This window comes from Ambystoma mexicanum, chromosome 12 (genome assembly GCF_040938575.1).
Source record: "Ambystoma mexicanum isolate Mex_15411 chromosome 12, UKY_AmexF1_1, whole genome shotgun sequence".
In the NCBI taxonomy this organism is placed as follows: domain Eukaryota; kingdom Metazoa; phylum Chordata; class Amphibia; order Caudata; family Ambystomatidae; genus Ambystoma; species Ambystoma mexicanum.
The window spans coordinates 1113964098-1113985899 of NC_090936.1; positions in this window are offsets into that span (position 1 = coordinate 1113964098).

Consider the following 21802-nt stretch of genomic DNA (forward strand, 5'->3'; position numbering starts at 1 on the left):
TTTGTAAAACAATCTATGTTTTTAAGAGTTTGGGCTGTAGGGGTGGGTTGAGGAATTGGTGTGAAGGTGAGGTAAAGGGGTAAGGTAACGCCGTTTAAAAAAAAATGAAAATAAATGTATGTGATTTTGTCAAAGTAAATTACCACTGAGTAATTTGCTTCGATAAAACCACTTAGATCCAATTAACCAATGGAACAGCACTGAATACACTACATATTAAAATTGAAACCTTCATGAATCCATCATGTCTAGAATGTTGGCCTTCCTAAATCTCGTACCTTCATTTTCTTTGAAATTCATCTTGCACTGGTGGGATGTGTTCTCCCTTAGTGAGTCTGAAGAGTAGTATCGCTGGGAATTAGACCATTACTGTGCTACCATCACTGCGACTTACGGAATGTTTGACATTTCTTTTTTATTTTGACCACCTTTACACCACATATATATATGTGCGGGTTGTAATGGTATATAATGCAAGTAGGGGTGCTGCAGGGGTCTCCCCCCGCATATATATGTGGAGTAAAAGTGGTCAAAATAATAAAATAAAGCCATCAATTTCGGGGTTGCAGTGATGGGGTTTCACAGTAATCGTATAGATTCGTATTGCTGCTGTGTTCTGTATCCGCAGTAGTTTTTTGATAAGGTATTCCGGCATTCCGAGATAGATGCTGTTGGTGTAGTCTACCCTTGACATGACAAGAGAAATTACGGCAAGTGTTCTCTCTCAGAAGGTGAAGAAGGGAAGTATCTGCTTGATTTTGTGTAGGTGGAAATGAGCATTTATTTACTACTGCGCTGACTTGCGGTTCGAGTGTTAAGTCATTGTCCATTAATATTCCGAGATTGTTGACCACTTGGGGGTTTTCCAATTCAGTACGTGTAGGATAGACCCAACATTTTTTCGATAAACAAAAACTACAAGAAAATCAGTAAAAAGTGCACCGTTTGCAAGAGAAACAACGTTTTCTTACATGCAAATACGGACAGGAGTGTCAGTCAGTCCCTTAAAACTGAGAACTGACACCACGCTCGACACACCGATTTTGAGTTACATCTTTTATAGTGGAAAACCATAAATTAACATAAACAAAACATGTCAGATACAACATAATCCAACGTTCCCCATTGGCTACCACCTATATATAAATCGAAACATCCCCTATAGTTCATTACCCTGCATTAAAGATGCTATTTCAGCACCAGATAGGGGGTGCACCTACCACCTTCAAAAGTAAGCACAGGGGGACAGGGTACTCTCTAGAGGGAAAACACGGGAACACAAACAAACTGTAGTCACACCATGAAAGAAGACCATGTGGGGAAACACGGGGTAGGAATTAATTGTGTGCACTATTGGCCCAAGGGACCTCTCTATGAATAGCTCGCACCTGCACAATCTGAATGAGACAAGGTCTCGTAAGATTGTTTTTCTTCCCTCCCTTGTCTTGTTGCGCCTTGAAACACTTGTGTACAGGCGCGTTATAAATGACTTATCATATCAAGTCATATGATAGCACCAGACGGGGAAAAAATAATCCAGGAAAACACATTCAACAGGGATGCCCCTAGGATGGGCCCTGTCCCGTAAGCCCTGCTCTAAACACATGACCACCACCCCGCGGGCCAGGGAGGAGGAAGATAGAGCTCAAGCTGCACATCAAAAGCAAGACTGATGCAGCTAAAATAACACTGGGTGATGTAATGACAGGACAGCAAGCCAATCATGCGGGCACTCAAGGGTAGAGGGAAAGTAGTTTAAGCAAGAGAACCGTTCACATGGCCACAAGTGCCAATCGGCAGGTGGATATGGGAAGGGGAAACTGGACAGAGCGGGGTTCCTGGGAGGTCCAATCAAAAGATATGTTTCTATGTCTTTGGGAGGTGGCCAGCCTCCAGCCTATCCACTACAAAGTTTGTGAAGGCCGATATCTAGCCAAGTATCGTGTGAATGTCTCCCTTCCCACCAGAAGCAAGGTGTTTCGTGTTCTTTCCTCAATGGTGCTGTCCAGTGGGCGAATAATAAAGTTCTTGCGGTCAGCTCAACTGTTATTTTACTAATTGGAAACTGTTCCTAGGAGGGCTGAGAATCGATGTGGCTCTACATGGGAAGGCGACGAGTTGGGATATTTTTGATCTGTTAGCTCTAAGGATATGTTGTAGCTTAGCCAATGAGTTTCTTGGGAACGGTAGAAAATATGAAGATTCAAGCTGTAACTGTGTCTAATGTTTGACCATTGTATTCGTAGTATAAAACTAATGTTCACCGTATGCTCAGCTCTCATCAATTCGTTTCAGTACACTGTTCTGTGCTCATCCAGCTGTAATAAACTGTGTTGTTTTTTGCCCTGTTTGTGCTCCCTTTTTGATTACAATTTTTAAATGGTGGGATCGGTGGACCCCTGAATACAACCCCATTGGTCGTGCATATCTAAATACAACCCCTTACAAGATGACCTAATCGTACAGTCAGCAGAAAACACTGTGATGTGACTGGTCCACTATTTTCGGGTACTTTGTTGCAACAATGGACTCTCCTTATTAGTCAAGGTAACTTTGGCCAACTCGTGATGTACATACCCTCGACAGGACCCAAGCAGGCAGCGAATGCGAACAACAAGGTCACCCTGCCTGGTGGTAATAACATGGTATCATACTCTACAAAATGTACTGAAATAATCTATAGGCAAACCTAACATGGCAAATTTGCAAGCACATTTAGGGCTTGATTCATGGAGAGGTGCGCAGAAATCCTGCAAGGGCCACATGCCGAGAAGTACACTACGCGAAACAGCACTGCAGAATAAAATATGCGTGCCCTGCATATTCATGGAATTCACTGCGCAAAGAAACCGTGTTCGTAAGTCGTGTGTGGAACACCCCCAACACGCCCACACACAAAGCAAAACAGCCAGAACAGCTACCTTTTTGTGTTCCCCTGAGTGCGAATGCACGCATCCTTCAAACAGTGTTTGGGGTCCCCCACAAGCAGGCCTGCACAGGGTCCCATGTAACTGTTGCCGGCACCCCAACAACATGCGTATGAAAAATCGCAACTCAGTCTAAATTCGAAAAATCGGCATGGGAATCCTCTACACTGCTTATGCGCACTCCTAAGTTAGAGCGGAACCCTAGTTGCATACACACACAGCCCTAAATCAGACATGCAAACACACCTCAGCGCTGCGAATCCTATGCACAAGTGTACTTACGTTGGCCCTAGGGTGGCGTAGTCATCGTGGGATTTGCGTGGCCATTCCTATGCCGAGAAGCTGCATGGGTGTTTCCATGAATACGTATCGTTTGGCACAAATGTGGGCGTGCGAGGGACTGCTTGCGGGCCGTCCCTCGTAACGCCCACTTTTTCACATCTTTTTCCACATTTTCTGAGTTCCGCCCCCCTCCCAGCCCTCGCCGGCTCGCACGGAAGTTCCGGGCCTGCGCAAGCTCCAAGCAAGTCTCAAGAAAGTCCTGCACAGCCAGTTCCATTAATCAATGAACGCAGATTTGCGTGCAATTTGGTAAAAGTTCCCTATTTCCAGCACACATTATTCCACGAATCTGGCCCTCAGGGAAAGCACTATGGCCACTGGAAAAATACACTTTGCAACGCTCTGTGAATCAGGGTGTTTGTTGGTACTGCAAAGTCACTTTCCACCAGTGCAAAGTGCCTTTGCTCCGTGCTGAATGTGCCATGAATCAGGCCCATTGTGTTTCCCACTTATTTTGATGATAATAAAACAATCTGCAGAAAAACATTTTGCTTGTGAAAACTCTGCAATCGAGTTTTCCACACATTCCGCTGGCAAAAAAATACTGCAAATTAATTTGGTGTTGGAAGTCTTACCAAACGTAGTGAAAATAAATCACTTACAGCGTCCATCTGTTTTACTCTGAAATATTCTAAGAAATTAACTTTTGGCATGGTATTTGTTCTGCTTTTTCCCTAGGGACATAATTGAAAACTACATTAGTAATGGCACAAATTCATGGTATGAAGCAAGATAAACTTCACTCAAATTTATCACTGAAATGTAAACCTCACTCACCACTAATTTGGATTTCCAAATAGACGTTGTGGTAATGTTGCAGTGTTGAAACCTTTCTTTTCCATATCTCGCACAGTCAAAGGACGTTGCTAATAAATCCAAAATTACAAGACATGGTTACTCCCCATTCTGAAATCCCACAGGACTTCAAAGAGAAGTGGACACCTTCTGCAGGTTAAAATACTGCTACCACTATTACCACTTATTTTGTGGTGGCAATACTTCCACTCACAACACGAGTTATTCTTATCTATGGGCCTCATTACAATTGTGCCAGTCTGGAAACAACGGGTCTGGTGTGCCTACCGGCACCGTTGTTTCTGAACCAGCACACTACAATTCTGCGGGTGGGAGTTGTCTCACTTGCCAGGGTCAGACCTGCCGGGCGGGACGGCACCCGCTTGCAGAGTTCTCACGGGAGCACTGGCACCGTTGTTACCCGTGCCGGTGCTCCTGTGTCCGATTCCCATGGAGTCTGGGAATGGGGACTAACAAAATTACTGGCGCCGGACTTCCTGGCCACTGGACTCGGAATAACCCGGTGGCACCGGGAAGTCAGGAACTGGTATTTTTTTACGGGTCCATCGGCAACCCGCCGGTAGCACCGGCAGGGTTACCGCCGTACCCGTAATGATTGTCCATATGTGTTTTCAAACCCATAACCAGGCAAAGTGGGAAAACAGGCGGTAACGGTATTACCTTTTTTTTCACCACTACCGCAGACAGTGTACTGCATTCCTAGGAGTTAGTATATAGTCATGTTCACAACAAATAATACAATCCCAGAACTCAGTCCCATACAGTTGGTGCAATCTGCAAAAGGCTTTGCATTAGCTTGAATAGACTAGCCTTGATTACAGCTAAACTATACTTTAAAATTACATTTACGTTTCTACCACCAAGCATTTCAGCTTGTGCTACTACTAAACATTCCTCTCCGCTAATCGACATTTTCTACTTGCTCGGTACATTCCGTTCTATTGCTTTTCTTCCTGGTGACTTCCATGTGCATAGAATTATCATTTTGGTTGTAATTGCATGTATGTTTAGAAATCTTTCTGTGCACAGTGCAATACATCTTGGGCCAGATTACATAAGCTTTGCACTGATGCAAGTGTAATGTTTGCACGGTATTAGCACTAGGGCGAAGTTTGCCCTATTTTTAAAAACACTGGGACAAATTAGAAAACGATTGCACCATGACAAGTGCAGTTTGGCATGTTATAAGCCCTTGGGCACAATTTGCCCATGGGCAAAAAAGATACATTTTCACTGCATTCTTGCAACTGGGCAAAGTTTGCCCTAATGCTAATCTGGAATGGCATAGGGCAAACTTTGCCCTAGTGAAAAAAACGCATGGAAAATGTTTCTTTTTTACACTATGGCAATTTTTGCCCTAGTGCTTATAACATGCCACCTACACTTGTCATGGTGCAATAGTTTTCTAATATGTCCTAGTGTTTTGAAAAATAAGGCAAACTTTGGCCTAGTGCTAATACTATGCAGCCTTGAACTTGCACCGGTGCATTGTTTCTGTAATCTGGCCCCGGAGTCCTCTTATTAAGATGAAGTCAACGCAGAAAGTATAGAGCTCATACCTCACATTCTGACTTGCGCATCAGCCTAAACTCATTCACTTTTCTTATTATTTGCACAACCCCATGGGCTAATAGCCTTATAGACCCCATGAGGGGTCATGATTGAATGCAGCGATAATAACCCTTCTCAAACTTATAGCCCTCGGTTCCGACTTGTGCAATAACTCGGAGGAAGGTCACAATCGCACAATCACGATCCCTCCCTTGGTCTTTGCATAGACTTGCATAATAGCCTGGCAGTTAAGGGGTTAAGGCTTAAACAGAAATCACTCCATAGATATTGATCTTCTTTTAATAACCAAAGACACTTTGGCATTTGGCATTTGGCCCACACAGCTTATTCTTTTGTTTGATCTACAAAGTGTAACACCCTGTTCTAGCAAATAAGGGGATCTCAATTCACTGAGTTGCCTTTGCCAATCAGGAATAACTCAGGAACTAGTTGGAGAAGGTATTAGACTCTTCACAGGTAATTGAGAGTGTGGTTTTAACACCACCATACTCCCGCCAATGATGGCCTCTGTTTGTCTCCCATCCAAGTATGGCAGGGAACTTGTAGGTTACGACCATTGCGCTGCAAGAGCAGAACATCTGCGTATGTTACGATGATGGCGGCGTGTCCTATGGCAGACTTTCTAACATCAAGGATGGTCCGCCTGTCTTCACCAGTGGAAATTATGTCAAACACCTTTTAGCATTGGTCTGACTGCTGGCGGAAGTGGCATCAAACACATTCTGGCATTGGTCTGACCCAGGGGCGCCGAGTATGCGGGTGCTCTCTGGCCTGGGTGAAAGCCGCAAACATTTGTAACTAAGCCCTCCCCTCTACGCCTTCATATTGGTGGATGGTCCTGGAGGGGAGGGTCTAGGGGCTACTAGAAGCTTCTGTTGTTTTGCTTCCGGTTCGGAATAGAACGTTCAGGAAGCAGCATCAGGTAAGCGTTTTTGTTTTCCTTTTTCTTCAGCAGTTTTGTCCTCTTTTTCCTTATCCCCGATCATCGTTATTTAATTTCCCGAACACCCTCTTTCCCTTCTTCTACGTCTGTGCCTCTGTTTCTAAAAATAGTTTTGGGTTGGGTATACTTCTACATCTGTGCACCCGTCGGGTGCACAGATGTAGAAGTACACTCGACCCAAAACGATGTTTAGAACTGAAGGCACAGATGCAAAGAAAGAGGCTCTTGCTTTGCACCTGTCCCTCAATTTCTGAAAATCGTTTTGGGTTGGATGTATTTGTACATCTGTGCACCCCTCTTGCATTGCATCTGTGCCTCCATCAGTTTTGGGTTGGGTGTACTTCTACATCTGTGCACCCCTCTTGGCAAGAGGTACATTCAACACAAAACAATTTTAAAAATGGAGGCACAGATGCAAAGCCAGAGGGGTGCACAGAAATGTAGGTAACATTGTTTTGAGTTGGCTGTACTTCTACATATGTGCACCCCTCTTGGCAATAGGTGTGCACAGATTTAGAAGTACACCCAACCCAAAATGGATGGAGAGAGGGGCATGGACTAGGAGGAGCACTGTGCAACACTCCCACTTCCAGGTACTGGATGGCCCGGGCACGGGGCCCTCGGAAGCCAGATCTTCTGTATCGTAGAGTGAGTGGTCAGACACCTGAATGCATCTACACCCATTAAGCCTTAAATATCTTCCAGATGGAATCCAATAGCGCTTTATTCACTTTACCAGGCATGCACGGAATAGGTCTTTGAAAAAGGGTCAAGGGTATAGCGGCATAATCTAGAGCTTCAGAGTCTAGATCACTGGACACAGAGAGGGCATGGACTGCGAAAGGCTCTCCGACCTCCCAGGATATGCTCCTCCACGTAGGACATGGCTCTGGCATTTAGACCCTATAAGAATGGCTTTTCTGTGTGGCAGAGTGCCCACCTTTCCTTGAGAAGGGGTCAGGTTACACACATTTTATGGCTTAAATATCCTCCAAATGGATCATAATAGTGATTTCCAAACACACAGAGTTAGCATTCCCTAGGTTTGTTTGGATGGCCCTAGTTGGCCAAGAGGTGAAATGTAGCTCCTGGAAGCTGTTGGTGCAAAGCCCACCAGGCTCTATTTGGCTACAGGAATGACCTGAATAGCTCCCTGCATTTTCTATCCTATACCAGTGCACAGGATGGGGTACATTGCCCCTGTGAGGGGTACATTTGGCATCCGTTTATGTGTCTGCGTGAGTGGCCCCGTATGACGGTTGCTTACTCAACATTTGTCCGATTTAGGGGGAGCTATCTCAAGCAGAAGAGTAAGCCTTCAGTTTATAGGCCAGCGTTTCCTTGGTACTGAATGCCCTATTTAATCCTGATCTGGACACCAAGGTTCTGTCGAGGATAGCCATTGGCAAGCAGCCATCTAGGGACAGGGCTTCCGTTGATCTGGTGCCTCCATGATTTGGTGCCTCCATGTATGAAATCTTCCAACCCATACACTCCACTCTAGCACATTCAGAATGCCCCGAGCCTTAAAGTTCCCAGTGGAACATGAGCTAGCTGGCTGACAGCCACCAATTCATATTGTCCCTAGGATAGCCTTGGCTAACAAAGGTTCCTGCTCCAGTGCCAGCATTCAACAAACAGTAAACATCCCCAAAACCAAGACCAGCTCCATGAAAGAGTCTACCTAGATGTTTGGCAGGGTCTGTGTTGCTCTGGGTCATCTTGCTCCCAAGGTGAGCACGTTGCCCCTGAACTATCCACAGGATTTGCATCCACATTACAAGGTAATGACGTTTTAAACTATACAGGCCTGCTGTTGGAAGTGTGCAAGGGGCCACCATATCTGCTTAGAAGATATGCATGGTGGAGCCACAGGCTGCCAACACTTCAACTCCACCTTTCTTTATGTTCAAAACTTTGGTCAGCAATCACTATTTTGTAGCGTATCACAATTTAAAAATCTCAGTGCGCAGCCTGAAGGTCCTGGAAAGTGTGAAAATGGCAGATGGTGTGCAATGAAAAACTCAATATTATAGCATAACAGGAGATTGCAGAGTGGGGGGCAGTACTCTGGATGGCCCAAGCAACTTCAGTAGCTGGGAGCAACAGGGGAGAAAATGTAATGTTGGTGCTACCACAGTTAGTCCACTACACTAGAATCTCTGGTGCACTGAGTGGCTGGTGAGACTGTCTGCCTGTCAAATCAAGTGATACAAGACTAGGGGAGGGTAGGTGTAGCAATAATGCAATTTTATGTGACAGTATTGGAGCCACTAGCAGAGGAGCACCAGGGTACACCAATTTGTCCCTACACTTATTAAAACTGTCCTATTGTAAGGGTGTACACGTAATCACTTCTAAGCACTCCAATTTTTGCAGTTGAAGTCAGGATGAGATTACATTATTTTCCCAGGATCACACACTAAACAGCAAAGCAGGGATTTTAACCCACTCTGCAATTTGGGCATAGCCACCTTCTTCCACGCTTTACTTGGAACAAATATTTAAGATTTGGGTATCAAGACCTACAATAATACCGTCCTAAAGTCTTTTTACTTCTTGTTTTCCCTTGCACTGGGAACTTTTTTTGGTGTTGGTACTCCTCCTTGCAGCTGTACCTTCTGTTTAACGATCATTTAGTTCTCCCATCCTAGTCGTGTTGCTCTGTCTTTTGACGACTGCTCCAACCTGGATGATTATAGAGGGGTGGAGTAGAGGCAGTGTTGGCACACTGGAATGCAGGAGGCTTGCATCTCCTTCTTACCTGACATGCTAGCCAATGTTTCCACTATTCTGCACCCCCCTTGCACCAAGTTGGCGACTACGTGCAAATGCGGTCATATAACTGCCGGTGATGTCACTTCCTATATTTGGGCACCCCCCAGGAAATTCATAAGTCGGCTCCCTTGGTCTGACCGCCAGCAAAAGTGACGTCAAACACCTGCTGGTCTCAGTCCGACTGGGGTTGGAAGTCATGCAACCAATAACCACCGCAAGAGTTCTACAACAACATCTAAGAGGCCATCCAAAAGGCTCAAGTGACTATTGATCAACTTCTGTAACCCATTCAAGAAGCAAGTCTCGTGCAAGAGCCCCATGTCACAGACACAGAACTGCAGTATTTCATTTAAAGCATGATACCAGTGGAGGCATGACTCCTAGGTGCTTAGATGTCAGTATCCAGTGGCAGCGAACTGTGGAAATGTGGACAACACTGTTGAATGCTGTAAAGTTGAGTTCACTGTGCCATGTGAGAAAGAGGACCTACGTAAGAGGGTCGACAGTCTAAAGCACACCATGTGAATGAAAATATTGAAAGGACAAGACACAAAGGACAGCATGTTTGAGCAGGGAACAAGGCCCATAGCATGGTCCACCTGGGAGTAAATTGTACTCCCACTGATAAAGCTGCAAAGTATCAATGACCTAGAGGAGGGACATGACACATGTGAGACACCAACAAATCCAGATAAAATGCTACACTGTACAAAAATCATTTAATCAAGTACATATTTATTTATTTATTTATTTATTTATTATTATTTATTATTTATATGGTGCTTATACAACAAGACAGTGGGCCTCATTATAACGTTGGCGGACACGGTATGAACAGTGGCGGTAAGGCACCGGCACCGTTCATACCGTGTCGCTGAATTACAAGTTATGCACGCGGGTGCCTGATAGCTCGCCACGTCTTACCTGGTGGGTTTTGCGGCACCCGCGAGCATAACTTGTAATTGCGCTGGCACCGTTATTAACGTTGCCGGCGCATCCATGCTCCCCATCCCCATTCTGCCCTACGGGGCAGAATGGGGATCGGGAGTCCGGCATTACCGCCACCCGCAAATGGGCAATTACCGGCCCAATCAACTCGTAATGGGCCGGTTGTTGCCCAATCGCGGGTGGCGGTGCCTGTAGCGAGCATGGCGGTAGCAGTGCCCGCCATGCTTGTAATTAGGCCCAGTGGTTCAAAGTACGACAAGGCAAAGGGCAGGGGACAAGGGAGAAAAATAAAAAATGAAAACAACAATGAAAAAATAAGAATAAAACAGACAACAGCGATCCTACTAGGCCTTGTGACATTCAGAACGTGCAAGTGCAGAGAGAAGAAGGGGTGGGAGGTGGGGAAGTAAGTACTAAAGGACCCCCAACGGGGCAGAGGAGTAAGTGCTATAGCGCCCCCTGAGGGGGGTGTCAGATGTGTCTATTGGGGAGGTAAGTGGTAAGACCATGGGCAGAGGCATCCCAGGCATCGCAAGCCAAGGGGGAGTCAACACCCATCAAGTGAATGCAGGGCTGAGACATCCACCCAGCAAGTGCAGGACAGAGGGTAGTGCAGGGGGCATGGGAGTGGAAGCTGGTGGCAAATGGGCAATGGTCAGGTCCCTATTGGGCTCTTGAGGGACCGGGACACAAATCTCAGTGGCTGTGGGGATGGTTAGGACGGGAGTGAGAGAGAGAAGGAGGAGGACAAGAGAAAGGTCTTGAGTTGTTTGCAGACCTTGAGGTGATCCGGTTCAATACACAGATGGAGAGGGAGACTGTTCCAGAGGAGGGAGCCATCCGAAGAGAGATATGCCCCCTTTTGACCAGCAGAGAATTATAGCAAGAAGATTGAAGGGGTCTGGAGGGAGAGTATTTAGTGAGAGAGAGCTGCAGGTAGTGTGGTCCGGATGATGCATAGGATCTTGAGTTTGATCCTTGCAGCAACCAGGAGCCAGTGGAGAGATTTTAGGGCTGGATAGATACAGTCCCTAGGCTTGAGGCCAAGGATAAGTCTTGCAGCCCTATTCTGGATTAGTTGAAGAGGGTGGAGGGAAGAAAGAGGTAGGTTGAAAAAGAGGCTGTTGCAATAATCCAGCCCGGAGAGGACCAGAGCTCTAGTGAAATTGAGCTTCTGGGGGCAGGTGAGGAAATTCACATGCGCAGGTTTGATGCCTTAACACCTGATACACAGGCACATACCAACCAATGAATTCCCCACACTGACCACAAAGTCACCTGCAAATGAGTCCACAATGGACAGAATACCACTCCTGCAACTCATCACATGGGTACACAGATGTCCACAGTACACATCAGGACATTGCGACTCATGACATATCAGTGTTGACATTAAATACTTGCAGTGCAGGAACTATGGCATTGTTGCACAAGTCACACTGTCCAGCTTTCTGCAACACCCAAAAGATGTGTGATATTAACATCACACATTCTCAAAAACGCTGATCACCTCTGGTGTCCTCCAAGCAGGCAACACTTCACAGAAATCTGCTGGCCGATGCTACGCATACACTTGACAAACAGCATATAAAGAGTACAAAGAAGAAGCAAACTGCAACATGAAGCCACACTGCCACATAGCATGGTCACAGACAGCGGTAGATTGCCAGACACATAGGGGTATTTGCCCACAAAGCAGAAAACACTGGAGGTACCACATGGGCAACATAAATAGCTCCCAGACAGATGTCAGATGCCACCCCATAGATGAGGGCAGTGGTGCAGGATGAAGAGGTGCCAAGAGCAGACCTTGAGGCAGAGGACCCTGTAGAGGCAGGAGAATCTAATCAGGACAGTAAGGTGTCCATCATTAATTTGATGAGTAGACCGACAATTGCCCCAACACACCACACCATATATGCCAACTCCTAAGCACAACCACCTTCAGAGGACAGTGCTGATAGACCAGATCAAACACACATGTTGCTTGTGGGACAAGGTGAGCTCATCCAAGAGGCCGCACAGCAGACTGAGACAGCGGAACAAGAGCTGCACGTACCAAAGAGGCTCTTCCAACAGCTCCAGCAGCACATTCAGATCCTCACACATCAGACAGTCATCAGTGAAGGAATCACTGGACCGACATACAGCAGCTCTCATGGCCCTCCATGAACAGTCAAGGAAGGACCCCATGCAGGCCACCAAAATTGGGAAGAGGCTCTGTCGGTTGTTGGCCTCTCGTAGCCGAGCATGCACCAAGGCATGGTCTGCTTATGAAGGCCACCGTGGAGGCCACCAATAGGGTGCAGGAGCATCTGATATCTGTGCTGGACTGCCAGGACAAAGCATGCCAATGGGCACTTATGCAGCTTCTGCAAGCACATTCATCCACATCTCACATGTCCAGCAGAACAGCTCAGGAGACATCCCTGCCCTTGACCGAAAACGGCTCCTCTTTCACAACACCAGAGAGTGCTTCTGGAAGGCATGGAACCACCAGCAAGGAGAAGACACAATAAGTGAGTTCATCAATGGAATTGCCATGAGCTTGTGCAATTGTGCATTTCACACAGACATTGAGGCTTGGCACGTGTGATGCCCAGAGTTTGCTACTAGCCCTATGAGCCCCTGTCGGAAAACTGTGAAGGCACGCCGGGATGCTGCACGTGATGCAACACTTTTGCTACCGAGGTGCTGATCCCCTGTTAGACAGTTGTGTAGGCATCCCACAATGCTACAACTGATGCAACGTGTATGGGGGATTGCCACCATCAAAGTTTTTTGATGTGGATAGAGAACATCACTGGAGGACCCCATGCTCCTTCAATAGGTACACACCCTTTCATTGGAACATTGATTTGGATTTTTCTGATGTCCACATATATTGCTACTAATGGCCACATGACATGAAGTATTACACACTTGTCCACATACTGGGCATGAAAAAGTAGGGATGGGCACCACTTGTAGTGATTGCCCACTTAACATTTTTTGATGAGGGATAATGGTTGTGTGCGATGCTGGTGTCCCATATTAAGCACATGTAGAAGTAGTCATGAATGAATGCCTGTTCCATGGCTGTGTGTGGGGGGATTCCTCCTCTGCTGTGTCCTCTGTGTTGTCATCTTTATTCTTAGTATTTGTGTCTTCATCCTGTGGTCATGACACATGTCAATTTTGTGTAAGGTGCAGCCCAGCAGATTGATGATGCACACCCTAGCTGGTGCATACAAGAGTGGGCCTTCTTTTGCAGTGCAGATGGCACCATGGGTTCTTCTTCATTGCAAAGACATGTTCTATGACGTGTGCTTGGATGTAGTGGTGGTGTCCTGCAGTTTGTGGACTGTGCACAGTGGTATGAAGCCATAGTCTGCCCGAATAGGTGGCATCAGCTGTGGGAACAGGGAGGCAAACATTGCATTTGTTAGTACGCCTGTGGCCTCATTAATTTGTGCAGACAGTTACCAATCATCCACCTTCTCCTATGGCTCATACTTTGCATCAGCCATGTCACACAATTGTTCTGCATTGCATTGATGCCATGTGTCTATCCTGGGAACTTGGCACAGAAATGTGCTCAAACCATGTGTGTATTACGCGGCCTGCAAGTTGATCCTGTTCTGTGGAACCCTTTTTGATTCTGAAACATGCATGTTCATGCCTTGGAGGGTATGAAGGCAGCATGTTCCATCAATCACACCTACGGCATTGGGTAGGCCTACCTGTAGTAATATATATATGGCGCTTTATAATATTTATAGCACTTTAGAGTATATAGCGCTTCAATAAATGTGATGGCATTTTGTTACCAGCAATAATGTGGCACAAACTGTGAATATATATTTTGAGAATATTGTATGTGTATATAATTCTTATTGATCATTGGATATTGATTAATTTGTTTGACTGATTATATGATCTAGTGTTTAAATATTGCAAATGTATGTTTTTAAAAAAATAAAAAAAATAGTATCTTATATTTTATACTATTCTGATGAAATGTATAACTGAATGTCTTTAATATTCATGTAATGTGAAAAGTTTACTTGTAAACTGAAACACATTAAATAAATAATAACATATAGCCATTTTTATGTTGCCAGTATAACATGTGAATAGGTTGCTGGTGGCATGCAAGGTACAGGATTCATAATGCAGCAAAAGCTCAATGTGAAACTGCAAAGAGTAAAAGTGCACCATTTTATTTCTTCTCTGGAATACCTCATGCATAGAAGACTACATTATTGAACATTATTTATATAACTGACTGACTTAATTAACAATTACTAATCACTAATGCTAACTCCTTAACATTATAATGTAGTCCCATGTACAAAATGAGGTGAAAATACATATTCTGAAATTTGTTTTTCAAATGTGCACTGGTATTTTTTTTCTTCTTTCTCTTTCTGTATTTGCAGAAAGCAGAAAGTATGCGCGAAAGGAAATAGTAATTGAAACAGTTGCTCAGTGAGCAAAGATCCCATTGTGTAAAAGTGAAGGATGATGCTGCCTTTTAACCTGATTGAAGGAAAGTGTCTGCAGATATATCACGTAGGCAAAGTGGGTAGGTGCAGAGCTCTGCTGAGGGGAAAACTGACAGAGAGAAGTTAGTTCATGTTGGCTGGGCTCCGAAGACAGAAGTTCTTGGTGTCATTAAGCACTGGCTTGGAAGTTTCGCCATGCATTCCAGACACCAAGATTACAGAGACAGCTCATGCTGACTGGGCCTGTTCTTCTGAGGGGAGCAAGGACAAGGTTGTGTGGGAGAGAGCCACAAATACTTTCGGTAAGCAGACATAGTTTAAGTGAGGTCACTGTGTGCTGTTGTACGAATGAGTGATCTAAAAATGTCATTAAAAATGTCATGTAGGCAGAGTAGCAAATGAAAGCATTTTAATTCGTCATTTTCATAATGCTAAAAGTAATGCCTATTTTTAAAAAAGGCCTATTTGCTCTGTATCTGTTTTTTCTCTTCTTCTTCTTTTATACAGATAATGGTGAAATGCACATGGTGAGATTTTTATTGTGAAGTGTATTTGTTTGCAATACAAACAATATATAAAAGCAGATTGTTTGGAGTTTTTTATTGTATTGGGAATTGCGTATGTAGACACGGGGGAGATTCAGTTTCTTTGGTAATACGTGTGTCAATTTGCCCATGTAGATAGAATAACAAACAGAATAAGCAGTAATAAAATAAGTGTGTGTGTGTCCTCCTTGCATGTTGTTTGGGGGATTCTGATATAATATATAGATTACTGGGGGTCTATGGACCAGTAATGATGCCTACGGGTGCATAGATCACTGGTGTGGATAAACCCGTGATACCGGCCACAGGCTGTAGGTGGCACTCTATATAAAAGTGTTGGGTCCCCTTGTGTGTATAGATCCAAGACCCTCTATAGGTCACTTGGAGGTATTCTAATAAAAAGGAAGGTTGTGTTTATGATGGGGTTATAATGTAGGGAAGGAAACTATACTCACCACTAAATAACCTATTACTACAAAATACCACCAGTAGTATACATTCCTAGATTTTCCAATATAATATAATAAGGTATGGTCACTAGAATGATATGAGGCCCAACCCAATCTAAGTGCAAGGGTAAGTATTACCAAACTAACGCTCCTCTTTTAGCGGTAAGAAAATACCACCAAACCCCAAATTTACACAAAATATCCTACATGCATGGTGCGCTGGCCGGGAAAGTGGCTATAGAGCTCCTACTGGGCATGACAAGTGTGTCTCACACTACCATACATGCATTAGAGGGAACCTATTTAATGATAGCAGTGTGACACTAAAAGGGAATTTTAGAATGTCTCAAATGGAGGCCACATTCCCAGAGCTAGGGCAATATCTGGAGGCAAAGCTATATGCACATGGGACATGGTCATCAAATAACGCCACAGAATGGCATGACCGCATCTATGGTGAAGTACAGAGAGAATCATTAGACAACATTTTTGCAGAAGACAGTATAATTCAGGTCTGCCTTTTGAGACTACTAAATGCAGCTGATAAACATTCAGAGAAAGATTGTCTGATACGGCTATGTGCCAAGACATGGTTTATCCTAAATAGATCGCTGCGAATGCAAGAAAATGATGCCAAGCTGATTGGCAGGTTAAAAGCTGATCTGGATGGAGCAAGTGAAAAAGAGAAATGTTAAGAGCAGAATTGGAGGTATGTCAAAAAGACATGCAGTCAACATATAGGGATCGTGACACTCAATTGTCTCAAAGCAAGAAGCAGTTTGAGGATAGTGAACAAGAATTGAAACACTTGAAAGCGTTGGTAGACCATATTAGACAAGGCAAAGATGAGGTTGTTTTGGAAATGCAGGTTTTGCAAAAAGAACATTTTGAGAAAGAAAGTGATCTCCAAAATATTGAACAGGAAATGGTTAAAATGTTTCAAGAAAGAGACAGGAGAAACAAAGAATTCAGTGAATGCCAAATGCAAATGGGCGATATGCAAGAGATAATTAATAAGATGGGTGATGTAAACAATTATTTGCAAAAGGAGGCAGATAGGCTCCTTAGAAAGTGTAGGGATTTGGAACAGCAAATATGATAAACGGCAGAGCACCACATTCAATGGAGTTGAGGTGAATCCCATTTCTATCCAGAGAACTAGTGCCCCTGTGATTGGGCCAGTGACTGAACTTGGTTGTAGCGCTCTTGGGGGATTTGATACACCCATTGGGGGCCGCCACCAATCCCATACACCTGAACCCAGGGTTGAATCACAAAGTAGTGCAATTCCATGCATAACAACGAGTAGCCCCATAAAAATAATGAAATCAATCAAAGCTCTGATTAAACCATTTAAAAAAGGAGGGGAGTGCTGTATAGAGGACCACTTAGAAGCGTTACATGATCTATTCAAAGCCCTCCAGATACCTAAGGAGCAATACAGGCAATATTTTCACTTACCTCTGGATGCCCCAACGGTCTGTATTATTAGAGGGTTAAATGAACAGCAAAACATGACATGGGCAGAGTTTGAAAAAGAGATTAGACGTCATTTTTCTCCTTTCCAATCATTGCAAGAGGCAGAAAAGGTTGCACACACAATTACGGCTGGGCCTAACACGTCACCACGTCAGTTTTTGCAAGACTTAAAAAGAGCTTTTTCTTGCTTTGATGTATCTTTTGACCCCAATTCCAATGAGTTTAAAACTGCCTACTTCTATGTGCTACAGAAAGACATCATAACACAGTCCGTGAATTTGACTGTGACAAGTCCCTTGAATGGATTGTACACCAAAGTACAAAACTATATGAAGTACTCTATTGTCCGGGTAGAGAAAATGATAAAGTGAAAGACACTAGATCTAAAGAACCCTCAGCAACAGTGATGGAGATCAGGTCAGCCAAAATGTCCCTTGAGTCTGCTCAAAGTCCAGATAAAAAAATAATTTGGCACCTAAACAAAGGGGTAATCAACAGAGATTGTCACTCTCTACACCACTGTTTCAAACACATGATCCTAGTAATAGGGAGAACTACATTAGTCCTAGATACCTAGGTGACAGACCCCAGGCAGGATATTGACCTGATATGCCAGGTATGAACAACAATCAGAGACAAAGTCAGGATCAACGAAATAATGGTCCCTACCAGACATTGGGGACATAGAGTAGATTTGACCCTAACACCATGATATATGGTAATCAGGATAGACCCCGATATGTGGATCGATTTACTGAAAATGGGAATCAACATAGGGGCCAGTACTCACAAAATGAGGGACAGGACATGAGGCAGAATATGAATTATGCTCCACGTCAATACAATGAATCACAACCAACAGGGGACTACAACCAAAGGATGGGTGCACACCGCTCCCCTCCACACATGAATCAAGAGTTCAGAAGCAATCCCAACAGAAATCATTCTCCTGAGAGACATCAGAATATATTCAATCGGGGAAAATAACCAATATCGACCTAGGCCACAGAGAGAGGATTCTAGAGAAATTGAAAAATTCCAGTGTCTCGAGGCCCAAGTGAAAATGTTGGCTGAGCAAATAGGAAAGCTGTATACAGCACACACATAGTCATCAAAGGAGGGGACAAAAGGTCATAGCATTGACTGGGTAGTTTCTGACAAGTGACTAAGTATTAATGATACCTGCAATGCTAAGAAAACAGATTGCCCTGATGAAATTTTGCATAATGATTCAGAGATGCCTAATGATTTAAAAATGAAAGTATCGGTAAATGAACATGTGACTGAAAGTGCAAATACATCTAAAAAAGAAGTTTGGTTTAATCTGGAACTAAATCAAACAGAAGAAATTTGCATAAGTGAAAAAGAAAAATGTGAATCTCCAAAAGAACAAAGGGACATATTTAAGAAAGACAACTCATGCATGGGGAATACAAGTGAGCAGGGAGTAAGTGGGGATGCTAGAACCCTTTCCCTGGACCATGAAAACACTAACAAACACAGGCAGAAAGAATAGATATTCAAAAGGAGGGTGCAGATCAATCACCTGAAAAGTTCTTTGAGCCACAGATTTTTGAAGAAGTTAAAAAGACTGGTACCATACCAAATAACCACAAATGCACAGAATTAGAAAATGGCAAATTACCAAGTGATGTTTTTACACATGTTCAGTTGGAGAACCGTAGTGTGACCTCTGATTACCCCCGGATGGATGGGCTAGCAGTGGCCACACTCCAAAAGACCTCTGAATGTGGCTAAATGAATAAAGTCTCTCACGCAGAAATGGACAGAAAGGAGAGAAAAATGTCTTTCAATTTAACAATGTGCTTAGCCAAAAGTGAAAAAGGCCTGAGAAAGGTGAGTCCTGAAATTAGTAAGAATTCACACTTTTTATGTGTATTAGAGGAAGTTGAAGACAGGTATTATGCTCCCATCAGTGTGGAAGAGAAATGCAATACATTTGCGATGATTGACACCGGTGCACAGGCCACAATTATGTCCAAAGAATTGGTAAAAAGTATCAATGAAGGGAGATCCCCACAGAATCAGATCACAGTGAGGAAAAGTGAAGGTCCAGTGCATAATTTTAACGGTGAGGAGGTGTCTATTATAGGTGTTACCAAAGTTAACATAAAAATAGGAAAACACAGAATGAAACAGGAGGTATTGATCACATCTATTTGTGATATTCCATTTCTAATGGGGACAGATTGCTTGAAAAGATTGTCTCCTCTCAGAGATGGGGTGAATGGAGTACTGTGGTCCTTAACCAAAAAACCATTGAGACCTAAGAAAATTAAATCACAAAACAGCAGTGTAAATGAATGCCATACTGTTGCCAAAACGAATTATGCAGTGGAGGTATACCTCCAGAATAGCTGTATACCTAGCGTTACTGTCATTTTGATGCATCAAGATAAAATGTAAAGTGGAAAGGAAAAACAATCTGTGCAGATTTATTTAGACCCTAGGAAAAAATGGCAAACTGAAATAGATGAACACACATTGTGCTTCTATTTAAAAGAGAAGAAATGCAAACAGAAAACTACTCTTAAAACAGACACAGAAAAACACATTACCACTCTTGCTGAAATACACATGGAATATGAGCAACCATGGGTTCACATTGGTATAAATGAGCATTCTAAAGTGATAAAAGCCACTTTAACGCCTGAAAAGGAAAGGAGCTTTATTAATGAGAAATTACTACAGAAAATAATGGAGAGGGAGGCGATCCCAAATTTTAAAAACCAATATGTCCCTGGTTTGGACAGTCCAGACTTTGAAAACCGAATTGCAGGCAGATGCATGCTAAAGCTTAATATTGGGGAGAAAACAACTTACCATAATGTGTGGATAGTGAGTGGAACACAAAATGACTTTTACATGGGCAATGATCTCATGCACAGAATGTGTATGGTGTTAGATTTCCTTTACCAAAAAATATGGTCACGGTTAGGTGGGCCTGCACCTGAATTTGAAGACAAAAGAAAGGCTTATCATTGCACACAACTGGTCCCATATGCAATTGAATTACAGTTGAGGAAAGATACTACTATTCCTGCATTCAGCAAGCAGGTTGCAATAACGCTACAGTGCAAGAATGGACAGCAAATGAAAGATGCTGATGCATTTGTGTGATTAAATTATTACATGAAGCAACAAGGCCTGGATTATGAATACACTCCATTGATAGATGTTGGAGAAGGATCTGTCAAGATTATGGTGAATAATAAAGGACATCAGGATATTCATTTCGAGGAAAATTCTTCTTTAGGAATGGCCATACAAAAATCCCATTATACTGCAGATTTCAATAACATGGTAATTGGAAATATCCCTGAAAGGTTTGTAGATGCAGGGGGTGTATTGCCAGAATATCTGAATTCTCAGCCCAAAGGGATCTTTAAAATTCAATCTGTGTACCCTTATGATTCAAATGAGACATTGTGCAGTCACCAAGAGGATTATATAGTATTTGACTTAAATGAAATTAGCACATTGAAGTGGAAGCTGATAAGCCAAAATATTTAAAAGTTGCAACTTTACAGAGAGACACAGCCACACAGTTGGAAGAAAACACAGAGATCCCTCCACCGGAGGGTTTCCCAGAATTTTCAAAAATGGTAGAGGAGTAGATTCTGTTGGCAGATGCATGTGATAACGATGAAGATAAAAATGAATTGAGAAAAATATTTATGGAATGTAAAGATGTCTTTGCTAAAGATGCATATGATTGCAGCCAAACTAATTTACATGTTGCCACATTACCGGAAGGGTGTAGTAGAAATCCAGTGTTGTTTTGCCAATATAGAGTCACTGGCAGAAATAATTAAAAACTTGGAGTCTCGGGGAATTATCAGGCCCATTCATAGCACATCCAACATTCCTATTTTGGGTGTGTTAAAGCCAAATGTTCAATGGCGTCTGTGTGCAGATTTGAGAGAATTAAATAAAAGAATGCCAGTGTCCAGATGGCCACTGCCATTCATTGATCATGGCCTTGCTCAGGTGCATAGCTCAAAGGTGTTTACTACATTAGATCTCACATCTGGATATTGGTGTGTTCCAATGGCAGAGGATATTCAGAGTTTGTTTTCATTTTCATTTGATAAGACCCAATACGCTTGGGTTAGAACACCATTCGGGTACGTCAATAGTGGGAATGAATTTGCCATATTTTTGAGAAAGGCTATGCCTGATGCAGCGGAAAGAGGAACTATAGTTTATGTGGATGATTTCCTGATAAAAAATGAAAGCTTAAAAAGCCATTTTGATGAAATTAGACATGTTCTTGGCCAATTGCAAAAGGCGGGTGCCAAAGTATCTTTACAGAAAGCACAATGTTGCAAGAAAAAGGTGAATTTTCTAGGCCATGAAGTGACTGAACATGGACTGAACACACAAAAGAAAAAGGTAGAGGCCATACAGAAATTAAAAGACCCTAGAAGTGTGAAAGGTTTAAAAAGTTTATTAGGAATGACTGGATATAACAGGAAGTTTATTGAAAATGATG